The sequence below is a fragment of the Lissotriton vulgaris genome, chromosome 7, assembly GCF_964263255.1.
Source record: "Lissotriton vulgaris chromosome 7, aLisVul1.2, whole genome shotgun sequence".
In the NCBI taxonomy this organism is placed as follows: domain Eukaryota; kingdom Metazoa; phylum Chordata; class Amphibia; order Caudata; family Salamandridae; genus Lissotriton; species Lissotriton vulgaris.
Genome location: NC_141695.1, coordinates 1,320,005,038 through 1,320,021,768, shown reverse-complemented (window position 1 = coordinate 1,320,021,768; position 16,731 = coordinate 1,320,005,038).

Here is a 16,731-nt window from a genome sequence, read left to right as displayed (position 1 = left end):
CTTAGGAATTCCACTGATTACAACTGACAGGAGCTACCAGGAGGGCTTCTTGGCCTCCAAGGTCCCTCAGGAGTAAAGTGGACTGCATCCCTACAACCATTAGTGCACCAGGGGGCGCCTTTGCAGAGTGGTGGAGAAAGGGGAGCATGGCCTCCAAAGACCAGATTATCCATCAGTTTGTGATTGTGTCATTCACATTTTCCTTCCACCTACTCCACCATCCACCAGTGGGCAATGCATTGGCCCACTTAACTAAGAGTTAAAGAGTGCTGCCTTTTTATAAGGAGCAGATCCACTCACAAAATAGTGCTCTTCTGTGCAGGGATTACTATTGTAATCTGTACTTTTTTGGAGATAAAAAAACATTTTTGCTTAAACTAATTATTTTTATTTTTTAGAATTGATGAGATCCCAACAGCTTCCAGAAAAAAAGTATTGGAAAAATCATGACAAAACAAAACAAGAATTGCAAAAAGGCTGGCAGTCAACACCAATGCTTGTTAATATGTTTTTTGCTGTACAAATTATACATTTAATGTAAAAAATCTTGGCTTTTCTAATGTTTCTCATTTAAAGCCCAGTTCAACAAACCCTAACAAAGCCAATAAACATGGCTATTTTATCAGTGCAACCGCTACTCCACTTTTCAGATTTGTACTATTGTTATAATCTGCACTTGGTATGCCCCGCCACCCCTCTCCCTCCTTCCCTGTTGGTCCTTGTCAAAATATGCTGTACTGAACATTCCACAGCTGACTTAGGTGACTGGAACCTGGATGGTGAAAGGTACGAATAAAGAAGAGTCTACAAGTTATCCTGTGTTACCTGCTTCTTTATAAAACTAGCAATGGACAACCGTGTGGGGACGGTTCACCATCACCCCAAAACGTAATCCAGTTACAGCTGATACCAGGAAGCTTTACAAAGAATAAGTACGTTTTCTCATCTCAACTGAACGGCTGCTTCCACTTGGATAATTACCACACAGAATTGCTGACCGGTTGCTGTGTGGCGGGTACAGATTCGGGTGGTTTCACGCTTGTGACAGTGAAGATACTTAGAGAGGGGAGTCCCAGCAAACAACAATAAATTTAAACCAATCAATATAAATGAATAAAAATGCACTTGATAAGCCTACACTGTATTTATTCACAATGTAGGTATACGTTAGTTGTCATAACTTTAGATGAACAATCACAGGATATAAAGTGCCCCAGGAGGGAAGGGAAGTGATATAGTAAAGGTGGTGTGGGTATGGGATAGTGACAATAAAAACAACCAAGTGGCCTGACTTTACTGTATGTTAATTTCCAATATAAACAGACAAATGACCATGGGTTCAATACATCATTAAATAAAGATCATACTCCACATAACACATTAAATGTTATAAATGATGGGGTGAAGCTGATAAACAAAAAACAGTTGTCGACATTTCAACCCTCTAATTATCGCAGGCATTAGTTGTATCCTTGCTTCGGGGTCTTCATCAGGACGGGGGCGGGGCAGGCAACCTATTTAGTAGACATCGATAAGTAATTTAATTTAATTGGACAGGGTGCATTGAGTCGAAATTAAAAAACAATCACTTAAGCACACTATGGTGGACAAGGCATACCAAAAAATTGTTGCTCGTCTCCAAGTTGGAAGTTGGAATGGAGAATTCTTTTATAAGAGTAACTTCAGGTCCTAAGATTAAGAAAATATTGATGGGTAAGGACCCTTACATTCGATTGCATCTGTTATTAAGGACTGATAGAGTACGCACTTTCATGATATGACGATGTGAAAGGGCCCTCGGGTCTAAGAATAAGAGAACCGACATATCATTAATTACAGATCTTGTTTCTTTGGGATGACAGATTTTATAAACAATACATAGGAAAAAGGGGGACCATTGCCTCACAGATTAAGGATAGGATGGGCGTTCAAGGTTGAAGCAAAATTGCACACGACGTTGGGCTGGACCGTCTGCAAAGAAGAGACGGGATATAATGAATCAAAACCAGGGGTCGTCACTAGCGTGTAACATATGGTTTTCAGAGATAGGACTTACCTAAGGGCAGACTGTATCTTTACTTGTCTCGATTTGTGTGTGGCGTGATAGAGGATGGCGAATTAAGGCCATCTGCAGAGAGATAAGGGGATAAAGTTCTGTACCTCCCTGGAGTGGGCGCTGGTGTATCGAATATGTCTTAACGATATGAAGCTTACCGGAGGCAGAGTCAATCTGTGTTGCTCATCGGCTAGCGTACGGCATTGGCGGTCAGTTGCTTCCTGTTGAAACGGTAACCAAGACAACCGAACCACGTGACCACTAGAGGTCCGTGTAGATATAGTAAACAGACTAAAGGCATTGCTAGCAACCGTAGGATGGTAAATCAGGGACACAGCCAATTCAAAACAAGGGGGTTTTGTTTGGAAGTCAAAGTGCATAATGATCAAAAAAATGAAAGGATCATATTAATAAAACCGAATAGTTGACTATTGTAGTATTAGGGTAGAGGTAGACCCAGACACATTGGTTAGTTATGCAAATTCATGAAAAGCATAGATCATTACATTGATTTTCTGATACTGTACAATAAATGAACAATGTGGTGTACCTATCTCAAGATGGTAAAGACCACAACAAATGGACCAAATTGTGATTGATCAAAAAATGACTTATTATCATAACATGGATTAACCACCAAATTCATTGTAAATATAGATGACCATATATATGGCGAGGGAGATATGAGACGTCTTAAAGCATATCTGTTGGGAAACACCTATACACATAGATTAAAGATTCTTGGTATAGTCATCGTATGGCTATCATATGATGGTAAAGGCCATCTTGACAACAAATAAAGCAGACTCGACAAGCATACTGCCTGATAACTAGTTGGAAGAAGTCATGATATCACTGGGGTTGAGAATAGTTATATTAGGGCAGAGTCGCTAATTGAGAGAAGGAGCTGTCATTTTCATTAAGGCCATTCTGGATAGAATCAGAGAAAAGCATCCACTTTAACTCTCGTGTATTGAGAATATTGATGATATTACCCCCACAGGGTCCTAGGATCGCCTTCTCTAACACAACCCACTTGAGGTTATCAGGGGGATGTGCGGCCAATTTGAAGTGATCAACAAGTGGTGCACCATGCACCTCGCAACGAATCCGACTCATATTTTGGAGGATTCTCATTTTAGCCTTCTGCTGAGTATGCCCAATGTAAATCAGGTTACATGGACATATTATCGCATAGATTATGTTGGAAGTATTGCAGTTGGTGTGAGATTTTAACTGGACTTTCCGTTGATTATGTTCAAATTCTTTAGTTTGTATAGTGATGTTACAGGCCTTCCCTTGAATAAGTGTTCATCAGTCTAGATATAAAAACAGGTACGATGAAATGAAACATGTTAAAGTGCGCACCTTCAGAGTAGGCGATTGGGTTTGTGTAGGCCTACCAAAACCACAAAGAAGGGAGGCTACAAGATTCTCAGAACCCATGATGGTAACTAATGTAGGCAGAAATGTAATTCAACTTGCTAATGGCCAAACATGGAGCACGGACAGAATTGTTCCTCACTGGCATGGCGCTGTACCTCAGGTTGTGGCTCGAGGGGACAAGAGGGATCTTGATGTTCATAGAATATCAATAAGTTCCAGGTCCGCACCCAGGTGGACTAAAGACTACTGTACTGTGTAAATTGCTTTGTTCTAATGCTACATGGTCTGGTATGGTATGTTATCTTTACATCCTAGGTCTAGCTCTTATACTGCCATGGTTTCCCAACCCTCCTTCCTTCCTTCCTTCCTCCTTTCCTTTCCCCATTTAAGGAGATGTGTTATAAACTGCACTTGGTACACCCCACCATCCCTCTCCCTCCTCCCTGTTGGTCCTTGCCAAACTATGCTGTACTGAACATTCCACAGCTGACTCCAGCTGACTGGAACCTGTAATGGTGAAAGGTAGGAATAAAGAAGAGTCTACAAGTTATCCTGTGTTACCTGCTTCTTTATAACAAATATCATTGCACTTAGCTGCATGGCCTTATGACATCACCTTTCATTAATCCTTAGCATATGTTCAGGTTTGCACCATCACTCCTTAATCCTAGTTCGAGCTTGCATTAAACAAATAAATTAGTTTCCATTAGACCACATCAAAATTTTCACTGTCACCCAGTGCTTGTTTGTATTTGTACCAAGACTCAGAAAAGTTTAACACATGCCCTAGTTATTACTATTCATCTAACATATTGACTGTTTGCTCTTGCTGTTGTGTTTCTGAAACTCCAGGACCTTGCAGTGATGACTGTTGAATGACTAATGCACTATCATCATGAGTGTCTAGATTTAAGGGTGAGTAATATCAAAGTCCGTTGTTTCTCCCGGGGTTATTAATAACTGTGTGTCCTGGTATTACTCAGGATCACAAGTTGACCCCCTACAGCCTATGATGCAAGGGGACTAATGCAGAAATTGGTGTTTCAGTATCAAATCCTGCATGTAAACCCTTATTTGTGGGCTTTTTCAGAAGGGACATCTGGACAGTGGAGAAGTGTGGCTCACCGGTTAGAGGAGGCAGACCCAGAAGCAGAGGTCGGCCAGGGACCAGGGTTCAATTCCCAACGCGGCAGGGTTTGGAGCCCAAATGTCCACTGACCTGATAATTCTCGCTTCGGTGCCTACTTGAATCAGGGGTTCACGCTCTGCAACTCTGGGCAATAGCTTGCTCAATCTCCACTACGGCCCCCGCAGCGGGATGCCAGGCTTTCACCTTGGGGGTGCCCAGCTCGGCTATCCCACAGGGAAAAACCAGGACGGGTTCCCAAAGCAAGCGCCGAGATACCCTTTGTGGTGATATGTGCGCTATATAAGCAACTACATTACCATTTTACCATTTTTACATCCTCTAGGTAGGTACCACCCTGCCTAGACACCCACAGGCAGCTGTAATAGCTTGTCATTGGCAATCCACAACACCACAGCAGCCCAAACACACAGAAGCAGTGGCAGGACAGCCTTTGGTAGGAAGGACGGCTCAGAGTGGTGTCCCACCACAGCTGACTATGGATAATGAAATGTGTTGGGTCCTCATCGAACTAGAGGGATTTGTGCTTCGAACTTATATGTATAGCAGTAACAAATTTAAGGGCACATGCATCAAAGGTAGGAAATGGAAATCCTTAATAGCGATTATTAAGGAATTGCTATTAGGGAGTCGCAATAACCTATGCATGTAGGTTTCACAAAAATAAATTGCGATTCCTACTAATTCCTTAATAGCGAATCGCAAATTGCGATTCGTTATTAAGGACTGCCTTCCCATTCATTCCTATGGGCCTAGAGCCCCAAAGGAATGAATGGGAAGGCATTTGCAATTTGCGAGTACCAAAAAGGTACTCGCAAATTGTGAATGCAATTTGAAGGGTGATAAGGGGCCAAAAGGCCACCTTGATGCACCCTGAAAACAGGTAAGTGTGTACATGTGGCACACATATATGCCCTATAGGCATGTGTGTGTGCCACATGGCACTTAGAACATGCAAAAAAGTGCCTTTTTTCTAAGGATTTGCAACTTACCACCAACTTGAAGTGTGAGTTTTGCAAATGGTGTCAAGTTTTACTCCTGCAGTGTGGGGAGTGGAGAGAGCACGGCACAGTGCAACAGTGCTGCTCTGAACCTGGGGCACATGCAGGAAATGCATCACCATGGTTTGGGAACAATTTTCTCATACCACCTACATTTTGGCCCGACTGCGGGCACATATTGTCAGAGGCTGCAAGATACCACTTATATCAATGTTATTCACATTAAAGGGGGCCTAACTAACACAATATTGTGCACAATGCATTCATGACTCTTGGACAGAGGCAGGATCAGTGTGGATTATGATCTGTTTGGACTGTGCTGTTTGTTCTCTCAAAACGTTAATTGCATTTATGAACGAATAAGGCCCCATCCAGTGAGGGAAGGGTTGATGCACAGATAAGTATAGCGTATTTGAAAATCCCACTAATGTACTACTCCCTTAGCACAGTCTGATCAGTTCAGAATGGTGGAATTTTTATATTCTTAAATGATACGGTACAAATAGGGGGAACCAGTTCTGGACAATATTTAGCGGGGTCCAGTGTACATGTCCAATCAATCATGAAATGCAGAAGGTACAAAGTTCCCCGAGAACATAGGAGAAGGAGTGTGTGTGTTAGTATATAAGGAGAGTTGAGGCAGGGAGCAGAACGCTCCAATGTTGGAACTGAGAGGCCTCACACACCCAGCGAGCTAGATGTCAAGCTTCATCATTGGCCTCTTGCTCCTCGTCAGACTGGCGCTGCAATGTCTGACGGGCACCTAAAAGGCGCTCTTTGTCGGAGGTCTTTTGTTCCAGCCAATGGTTGTGTGCGTGTGAGGGGTAAAGTGAAGGCGTAGTCGTGTGGGGATAGTGATTTAAAAAAGGTAAATCAATTCACAAGGACATTTATTTGCGTGACTGATTCCCTTGGTTAAAAGGTGGGAGGTGAGGTAGAGACTATAAGGGGCACAGTGGAACTACCTCAAATCCTCTGGTCAGGTCGACATGTTTCTTGCTTAATTTGCAATTCCTCAGGACCTCAAGTAAACAGTACTACACAGTGAAAAGAAAAGAAAAAGGAGTAAATACAACCTCTCTGGGTCTGTAAGGGTGCAGGCCTAGTGGTTCCTAAAGGTGTCCCTAACGGGCCCCGCAGTCTGTTCCCGTGGGGCAGCACAGTAAGGTATGGTAACCTATCATGCGTGCAGCCCAAAGCTTGCAAACCTACCCACAGGCTAGGCGCTCCTGCAGTAGCGCGGAACAGCTGGGAATCAGTCACGCAAATAAATGTCCTTGTGAATTGATTTACCTTTTTTAAATCTGCTCCCTGCCTCAACTCTCCATATATACTAACAGACACTCCTCCTATGTTCTCGGGGAACTTTGTACCTTCTGCATTTCATTCTTAAATGATAGCCACAGTTGTTGCTTAATTATCTTATGCAACTACCAAACAGTAACAAAGTCAAAAGTACTGGCAGGCCATAGCTCCTAGGTGACAGGATGAGTAGCAACATGGGTAGTATGGTAGAAGACTTGTCTGGTCCTCATTGTGGGGTACATGGAAGACTTTTTCATGAAGTTATCTTCAGATCAGTATATGTGACATACAATTGGTTTTGTACACGGCAGGGGGAGGGACCCTAACATTTTTTCCCTGTCTAGTTAGTCACAGGGTACGCACTTGTCAAATGTGTACCTTGCTTAAACCCACAAAGTGAGAAAGTCAAGTCTGGACTTCCGAAAGTGAAGCAATGGCCCACCACTGCTATTTTCAGCAGCAAGTTCACCTGTGCTAAATCTGACTGGGTGTTTTTTTCTGGTGCTCGGCACCATCACTTAATTGTCACCACCGGCACCGCTGACAATCTGCCACTAGGTGGCACTGTCTGGCTTTTAGAGAGGACCACTACAACAGGCACTGAGTAAGTTAAGATCATTGTTGACTATTGCCTTCTGCCCAAGCCATCCTTTTAGCCTTGGGCGACCTGGATTGCCTCATTTGTCACACTGCGAGTTGAAGTTAAATAGAAGCTTTTCAGCTCTGTAATTTCGATTGCCACATTTGCTGCACTTCAAGGACAGAGGTTGAATGTTTCCTGATAAGTTCTGCGTGTATTTTAGGTTTATATTGGGTTTGGTGATTACATTATCCTTTCACTTGCGGTCAGAGAAAGAAGATCATCTGGTTGGATATAGCAGTGCATAATCTGGAACACTTAGCAGTAAAGCCGGCAAACACTGGAGTCGGGACATGTTACAGGCTGCAAGTTGGCATGTCCATTAATGAAGTGAAGGCAGGTAGCCGTACTTATGGTGCCCCCCGGTCCCCATCATCTTGTCTGTGACTGGGTTCGCATTGGCGAAGCTGGGAAGTCAGGTCTAACGCGAGTAGGGGACATCATTCTGGTATCACAGCAGTTATCACTGCAGGCTGAAGTTAAAGGGCTAGCAGGCATTATGGCCATGATTCAAGCAGGTTGTGGGGGTCAGGTGGGATACCAGGACATTACACTGGCTATACATGTGCAGAAGGATGCAGTGCCAGGAGCAGCGTTTCCCCTGCTCACGATCAGGTGTTGTCTTTCGAGATATGGGTGTGCTGCTTTTCCTAGGAGGTCTGGCCCTCTCTCTCCAAGAGAAGGTATTTTCAGTTGCAGGCTGACAGCTCACCTCTTACCTTGGTTCAGGTAGAGCAGATATTGAGCAAGAGCCATTATCTATTGGTATAGCTGGACGTAAGGAATGCCAGACAAGAATCAAGAGGATTATAAAGCAAGTGTTGCCTAGTATGTGCAGGCGTGAGTAGCAAGGGTAGCCAACAGTCCAATCTTGCATCATTCAAATTCAGGAGAAGAGGCATTTCCTTGAGGGTGAAGTAGGCCCCATTCATGACTGAGAGGGAACATTTACCTAGGCTAACCTGGACTGGGCAAACAAGTGTGTTCCGGCTGGGATCGAGCGCTGCAAGTATGGGCAGTTCTGGCTAGGGAGGGAGCTAAAGCCCAACGGCCAGGCTTCAGCTTCGGCGTCAGGGGCCTCTCGGTGTATTGATGCCATGTCTTAGCAGTCCAGGTCACACCACAGAGGGCAAAGGCAAGGCTTGGCCCTGGATAGACTATGTTTAATTTTAGTTGTGTGGGAGTGAGGCTCACAATCTCGTCACGTCTCGCTATGTCTAGTCGATGCAGCTAAAATGTGTCCTTTGCAAACAAGGGCAGGTTACAGGTCGCCTTAGTTAAGACCTATTCACCAGCACTTTAGCCAAGGCAGCAAGCAGGTTGTAGTAGTTGTCATCTAACAAGTGAACTGCCGTGCAAAAAAGTTTGGTAAACACGGCCTTAGAGCACAAATTACGACAAGGTATTATAGACCATTTGGTATTCCCAATATTCAGACAAGGTCAGGTCCTGGCACATACGGTTCCCCTCCAGTTCACACAGACTTGTTTGCCCCCTGGGTTATCCTTCCATGGGCTAGAACCAGAGACTGGAAGGGGCATCTTCTGCGACCTGTGTCCCAAATATGTTGATAGTCCACGCTGGGTTAGAGGTACCAGGAAGGGTATGTTTACTACTTAGGTTATCTCAAAGTTTTGTGGTCAAACTGGGTTGGAGCAGTAAGTCTATAGTCCTTAGGAAGCATTCAGCATTCCGTCAATCCAAGTAGGGCAGTAAGTGATACATAGTATCAGCAAGTGGGTAACATACACCTGTTATTCAGTGGCATCATGCCCCGGGGACATGCACGCTTCACAAAAACACAGCTTCAACCAGAAGGATGCCAAGTGGCAAAAACCAGTAAACAATATATGTGTGCCTCTGGGCGCACAGCGGTGTGAAGCTAGTCTCATTTAGAGGTTCGCCTAGGTGAAAATTGGGTGCTTCGTAAGGTTCTCATTACCAATGCAGTTTGTGGTAACTCCCAGCGGATCCACTGTAGGTGTACTGCAGCTAACATGAAACTGAGAATCTGGGATTCCGACACTTTTGCTTGTTTAAGTATTCAGGGTCAGAGATGGACAGCAGGTACTGTGCATCTGTGATCCGACGGCAGTTAAGCAAGCGGGGTGACTGTGTACGTTTTCACTACATTAAAGAGTGAGGTGTCACCAACAGTGGGCACAAAAAAGATATTGTTTCAAACCAGATTGGACACCATTAAAGTGTTCACCAGGGTTTAGCAATCAAAGGGGTCTGTGCAATTGTCTGGTCAATGGGGCAAAGCAAGTGCACCCAGAACCAAGGGTAGGTACCAGGTTGCTGCAGTGAAGCTCAAATGCCCGGCTTGGTTAGCTATATTAGCTATGCTGGGTGGGGATGCTGTCAGTCAACATAGTGTGCTGCTGTCCCAATAATGGGTAAACAAGGTGTCAAGCGCAAAAGCCTGACATCTTGTTCCTGTCCGAGACCTGGCTCACAGATGACTCCTCCCCTGATATCCTGGTGGCCATCCCTTCGGGATATTACATACTGCAAGCCAACCGCCCCTCTGGCAAAGCGGCGGCGGGGTTGCAGCCATCATTAGGCACTCAATTCGGTTCTCCCCTGTGTCCACCCCCAGCATCCCTATGACCGATTGTCTTGTACTCAGGCTGGAGCAACCTGGGTCCTCTCTTATATGTGTCGTAGTTTGCCGCCCTCCCCAACCTATGCCCAACTTCTCAGTTCAGTTTGGTGAGCTTATCTCCCAGCTGACCATCAACAACACCAATGTTCTGGTCCTCGGTGACTTCAATTATTGGCCAGCGGACCCTCATGAAACCTCTGATTCACTTGCCTTTTCTGACCTTATGCTGGGCCTCAATTGCACCCAACATATACACACACCCACGCACGTTAACGGTCATATCCTGGACCAAGTATGGACTTCCTCTTTAGACATCTCCACGCCACCTCTAAAACCTGTTAAGATGCGGCGCAGTCACGACGCCAATAGGTGGTTCACCGAGGAACTCAAGGCACTGAAACTCAGTCTCCGTCAGGCCGAAAGACGCTGGCGTCGAGGATATACCCCCGAGACAAAAGCTGTCTTCTCTTCTCAGCTGAGGGAATACAAGTCTGCTATAGCCCGGGCTAAATCCAGCTACTTTTCCAACAAGATCTTGAACTCCACTAATAAGTCCAAAGACATTTTCTCTATCGTTGAGGAATTATCTAACCCGGCGAGAGTCACCATTGCTCCTCTCCCCTCCCAGCCTCTGTGTGATTCCCTGAATCAATTCTTTGTGGACAAAATTGTTAAAATCAAAACCAGCATCTCTGCTCACGCCTCATCTGCCCCTTCCCTCCCCAGTACCCCCTATCACCACAACACTCATACCCTAACCCAGTTTCCCCTCATCTCCAAAGATAATTTTCTCCCCCTCTTGCTCAAAGTCTCCTCTGGCTCTCCCAGCGACTGTTGCCCCCCCCTCGGCCCTGCGGGAAGCCTTCACTTTTTGCCCGGATCCCCCTTTAGCCCTTTTAAACAGCTCTTTGACCACGGGGGTGGTCCCGGGATCCTTCAAACGGGTAGAGGTGGTCGCCATCCTGAAAAAACCTACGGCTGATCCGTCCATCATGAGCAACTATCGCCCTATCTCCCTCCTCCCCTTCCTTAGCAAAGTCCTGGAGTCCCATGTTACTCAAACCCTTACCTCTTTTGTAGAATACTCTTGTGTTTTGGACCCCCAGCAGGCTGGGCTTAGACCTGCGCATTCCACAGAAGCAGTCATCCACTCTGTGATGGACGAACTGCGCAGGGGCGCCGACTCTAACACCTGTCAGGCTCTGGTCCTTCTGGACCTGTCGGCCGCCTTTGACACGGTCGACCATGATATCTTGGTCGACCTTGTCAGAGAGGCTGGCATCCAGGGTACTGCCCTGGACTGGGTGCGCTCTTTCCTGACCCATCCCCATCAAGCTGTCAGGCTGTCCCAGTTTTCTGCTTCTCAAGTCGAGTTGACTTGTGGTGTCCCACAAGGCTCTTCCCTATCCCCTCTCCTTTTTAATTTATACCTGGTCCCGTTAATCCGCTCCCTCCGTCGATTCAATGTCTCCGCGTTCAACTACGCGGACGACATTCAACTAGTCTTCACTATTGACTCCGGGGATGAATCCATCTCCACTTTCCAAAACACCCTCTGTTTCATCAGCGATTGGATGGGCACAAACCATCTGAAACTCAACCCCGACAAGACCGAGCTGGTGCTTGTCGGGGGACCCTCCAATCCCTGGCACTCTTCCTTTTGGCCTGCCAGTCTTGGCAGCCCCCCCTGTCCCGTCAACTCAGCAAAAAGTCTGGGAGTTGTCATAAGCAACGACCTATCTATGACACCCCAGATCAGCGCTGTAGTTTCCTCCAGCCACTTCCAGCTCAGGAAAATACGCAAAATCTCTCGCCTACTTACCACCGATGTCCTTATTTTGGCCCTGCTTGCGTTAGTCATGTCCAGGCTTGACTACGCAAATGCATTATACGTAGGCATTCCGGCATACCAACTCAGGAGACTCCAGTTGATCCAAAATCAGGCTGCCCGCCTGATATACCATCAGCCCAGAGATCAACACGTTCAACCTCTTCTAAAAAGTCTCCACAGGCTTCCGGTTTCTGCCCGCTGTAAATTTAAACTTGGTTGCATCATTTCCAAATCCCTCACTGGCCATAGCCCCTTCTTCATCTCTTCCTTGCTTCATCAGTATGTTCCCTCCCGCACCCCCCGGTCATCTCAAATGGCTCTGCTTTCTGTCCCTAGATTCAAGCGGAAGAAACACGGCGGCCTTAGGTTTTCATTCTTAGCCCCGTCTTTTTGGAACTCCTTACCCCTTTCTCTTAGGTTGTCCTCCCCCTACTCTAGATTCAGATCTTCCCTTAAAACGCACCTCTTCATTGAAGCGTACAATTAGTTGTTATCCTCTGTTATGTTATTTTCTGTCTCTCCTCCCTGCTCCCTCTGTATAGCGCCAAGGAACCTAATGGTGTTAGCGCGCTCAATAAATTAATTTAACATAACATAACATAACATAACATAACAAAAGGCTATGATGTAAAAAGAACATTTGGCACCCCAGTATTTAGCTAAAAGCTACAATTTAACGGAGCAGGTCATTTTCCTGCTGGGGCTGCACATGGTGGGCAGTGTGAACCCCACCCCCCCCTCTGTGGGAATATTCTAGGATGGGGAAAAAGTAGGACTTAGACAATCCTGAATGTTAGGCATCATATTGCAGACAGTGCACACTGTATTAAATCAGACAGATTCACTAAGCCTGTATGCCTAGGAGGTTTCACCACAGAGGGAGCTGAGCAGGCGAAATTCCAACAAGGAATAAGGGATGCACCGCAAGTGCAGGAGAACACCATTGCTCACTGTCACATACTTCTAGTCATGAATAGTCCTGTGCGTCATGATTTAGTATCAAAGGGACTGTGCAAATGTTATGTATAAACCTTCTCGCCCTTGTAGCCAAAGTAGGTAGGTGGGTTGTGGGAGCGGCTCCTAACAAGTGGGCTGCTGTCCCAGAGATGGGAGACACAGATGTCCAGGCACACATGGTGCTAGAAGGATGGCAGCTAGGTGAGATCAGCAAATAGATGGGTCAATGTGAGCCATAGTGTCTGAAATCGTCCTCCCCAGAGTTGGCACGGGGTGGAGTCATGTGAGGCAGTGGTGATTAGTTCATTGCACAAGCTCACAGGCCAAAGGGGCTTTGGTTTCATCAGACACTAGCTGATCCAGGCTAACGTCAAGGGCTATTGTGAGATAGATGGGGTTCATTTATCACCAGTAGGGATGGACCTCTTCCTTTTAGATTTGCAAGAGGCGCTAGAGATGAGAGGTTGCAGGTTGTAGGTAAGACTATAGCTGTTGGTGGGGGGCTCTGCCGGCGACAGTGGCCACCTCCAGAGCTGTGGCAGAGTTACAGGGCGATCTGGAAGCAAATGGGTACAGAAGGATACCTCTGCACGGCACATAGGGTTGCCAGAGCCAAATCCCAGGAGCCTCATGGGAGGTTCCTGGAAAACAATGTTGGTGCCCTGTGTTGGAACTGGCCCTTCTTGCAGGGTCATCCCCAAACTTTTTTGCTTCCTCCTCCCTTATTTTTCCTGACCTGTGGCTGTTGGCAATACACTTTACCACTGCTGATCAGTGCTAAAGTGCATATGCTCTCTGTGTAAATTGTTATTGTAATTGGATATACATGATTGGCATATTTGTATCACCAAGAAGTCCCTAGTAAAGTGCACTGGGTGTGCCAGGGTTGGTGATGACAAATGCTACTAGTGGACCTGCAGCACTGATTGTGCCACCCACAGAGTAGCCCTAAAATGGTGTCTCAGGCCTGCCACCGCAGTGCCTGTGTGTAGTCTGTGAACTGCCATGTCCTCCTGGTCATTGTCCCCACTGACCAGACCTAACCCTTCCCTTTCTGTGCACATTGGTCACCCCTATGGAAGGCCCAAGATACCCCCTTGGGCAGGGTGCAGTGTATGTGGAAGGTAGAGCATGTATTTGTGCAGGTGACATGCTCTGGTAGTGAATTACAGCCATTGCTCCATAGGCTATCATTGGGGGATGCTGGCTACAGTGGCTACCAGCATATCTTCCCATAGGAACAAGATAGGACATACAAGTCTAGTATCGCTGAACTCAGAATTTAAAAACACACCTTTTAGGAAAGGTTGTTTTTAAATCCTGTTTTTGAGAACAGCACTTTTAGAAAGTTGCTATTCTCTTGTCTGCCCTTTCTGTGTGCCTTGGCCTGTTTGTGTATTGACTGTCTGGTTTGAGAGTGACAGGGGCTGGGGATTCTCCGGGAGGCTGGCTGAGTCAGCCCTAGGCTGAATGACTGCATTTGCAACTTGAGTAGTGGGAGGAGAAGGAGATAGCACCTGGGTCTGAATGGGGCTGTACCTGCCTTCCACAATGCTGGCTCCACCTCCTGCTGGGCGGCTGACGACCCTGCCCCTCACTCTGAAAGGAAAGAAGTAGCCAGGAAAACAAAGTGCTCAAGGAACATCCAGAACTGGTTCAGACCGGGCTCAGAGCCCTCCTGCACAAAGGGAACAAAGTCTTTTAGGGGTATAAGTATAGGACCCCTTACTACAGAAAATTAGATCATCCTGGAATCAAGAAGGAACCTCTGCCAAGGAGAAAGCTTAAATTGAAGAAGGAAGATTGTCCAGCTGTTGCCCTGCTGGATTGCCCTGCTGTTGCTTTAGGGGAAGGACTGTGCTTTGTGATGTGTCCCCTTGCTTGAAGGACTCTCCAAGGGCCTGAGAATAGCTGTCTCCCTGTTTTGAAGTCCCAGGAACAAAAGGACTTCACCCCCAGCTTCCCTGAACTCTACTGAGGGAGTTCTATCCTTCCTGGAGTGCGTGGCCCATGTGTGGTGCCTCTGGAAGTTGTACCTGTGTTGGGAAGCTGGAAACCAAGACTTTAAAGAACTTTGCTACAGAAAATTCATCCCTAACCCAGCAGAGCGAGGAAATTCCCGCCGCTACGGAGGCCGAGATCGTCGCATCCTTCTGAGCGGGAAGATTTCCACCGCTGCGAACATCGTCGGAACTTTGCTACAGAAAATGTATCGCTAACCCGGCAGAGCGAGGAAATTTCCGCCGTTACGGAGGCCGAGATCGTCGCATCCTTCGTTAGCCGCTGCGAACATTATCGCAGAGCCTGTCGCCGCTGGGTGAGATCATCGCATCACATCGCTGCGAGAATTGTCGCACAGCCATCGCCTTGAGGAGTTGTGAGAGAAAGATCGCCGCTGGGCCACGCATCGTCGCCCCAGAGATGATCGCAAGCCTCGAGAATCATCGCCTCGTGCCTTTGCGGGAGAAACCTTCCTACAGAACCTATGCACCGGAATCCATACAAGTGGCCTTCCTCCCCATACAGACCGGATTCATCGCAACACTCCCGCTGCTGCAGCGGGGCTGTCGCTAACGCCTCCCCAGGGTCTCAGGAGCAATGCATCGCTGTGCTTGGAACTTTTTATCGCTAACAAAGTTACTATGGCTAAAACATGATGCAACTGTGGATAATTTTATCGCTAATCTTAAGAACATTAGGAACTCTTTTGCAACCATATTCTTGAACTGTGTATGTTGGATTTTTGTCGTTTTGTTCTTGGATAGTTTAGATTAAATACCTTTATTCTTCTAAACTGTTGTGGAGTCAGTTTGTGGTGTTTTCACTGTGTTACTGTGAGTGTTGGTACAAATACTTTACACTTTGCCTTCTGATTAGCCTTGACTGCTCGTGCCAAGCTACCTAGAGGGTGGGCAGGGGTTATCTCAAAGGGTTTCCTCCTTACCCTGACTAGAAGCAAGGGTCCCTATTTGGACGGTGGTACCTACCTCTGTCAACTAGAGCCCCCAGATCTAACATTGTTGGTCAGCGGTGGGGATTTGAACTTGTATTTGTACTAGACCCACAGTGATTGGTGTACATCAATAGTGAGTGCAGACCACTACGCCACCGCACACTACGGTTAATTTTTTTATTTTTTGTTCTATTTTTGATCGTAACCCTGAAAGAATCCAAGCATCATGTCTCTGAATGGTAAACCAGCAAGTGATGTTGCAGAACTGGAGTTTGATATTGAAATGTTAAGTGATTACAAAGTAAGTCATCTCAGACAGTACTGCAGGAACTTTTGATGCCCCATAAAGCGCCACTCCAAGAAGGAGGAGCAACAGGAGGCCTTAAGGGCCTGGTGGGAGACCATAGAGGGTGGGAAAGCAGGTGGTGCAGAAGTGGATGAGGATGCACAAAGGATGGTTTCAGGCCTCAGGATCTGCCTGTGTCCAGATCAGCCTCAAGGGCTGGCAGCAACCATTCAGCTGAAAGTTTTTCCCCAGAGGAGTTGAAGGAAAACCAAAGGGCTAGAGATCATAAGTTAGAAATGTTGAGGCTTGAAATGGAGCTGAAGCAAATGGAAAAAAAAAGGTGGCGGAGTAGAGCAAAAATGCCCGTGCCCTGGAGGAATTGAAATTGACCTTGGCCCATGAATTAAGAATGAGGAAGCTTGAGTTGGAGCTCATGAGGCGTGAGGTCATGAGGGTCTCAGCTGAAGAAGAAACATGGGTAGCTGAAGAGGTGAGCTTTGCTGAGTTGAAGGTGGAGTCCAGCTCAGATGGTGGCAGCATGGTTATGATATCTAGTGCTGA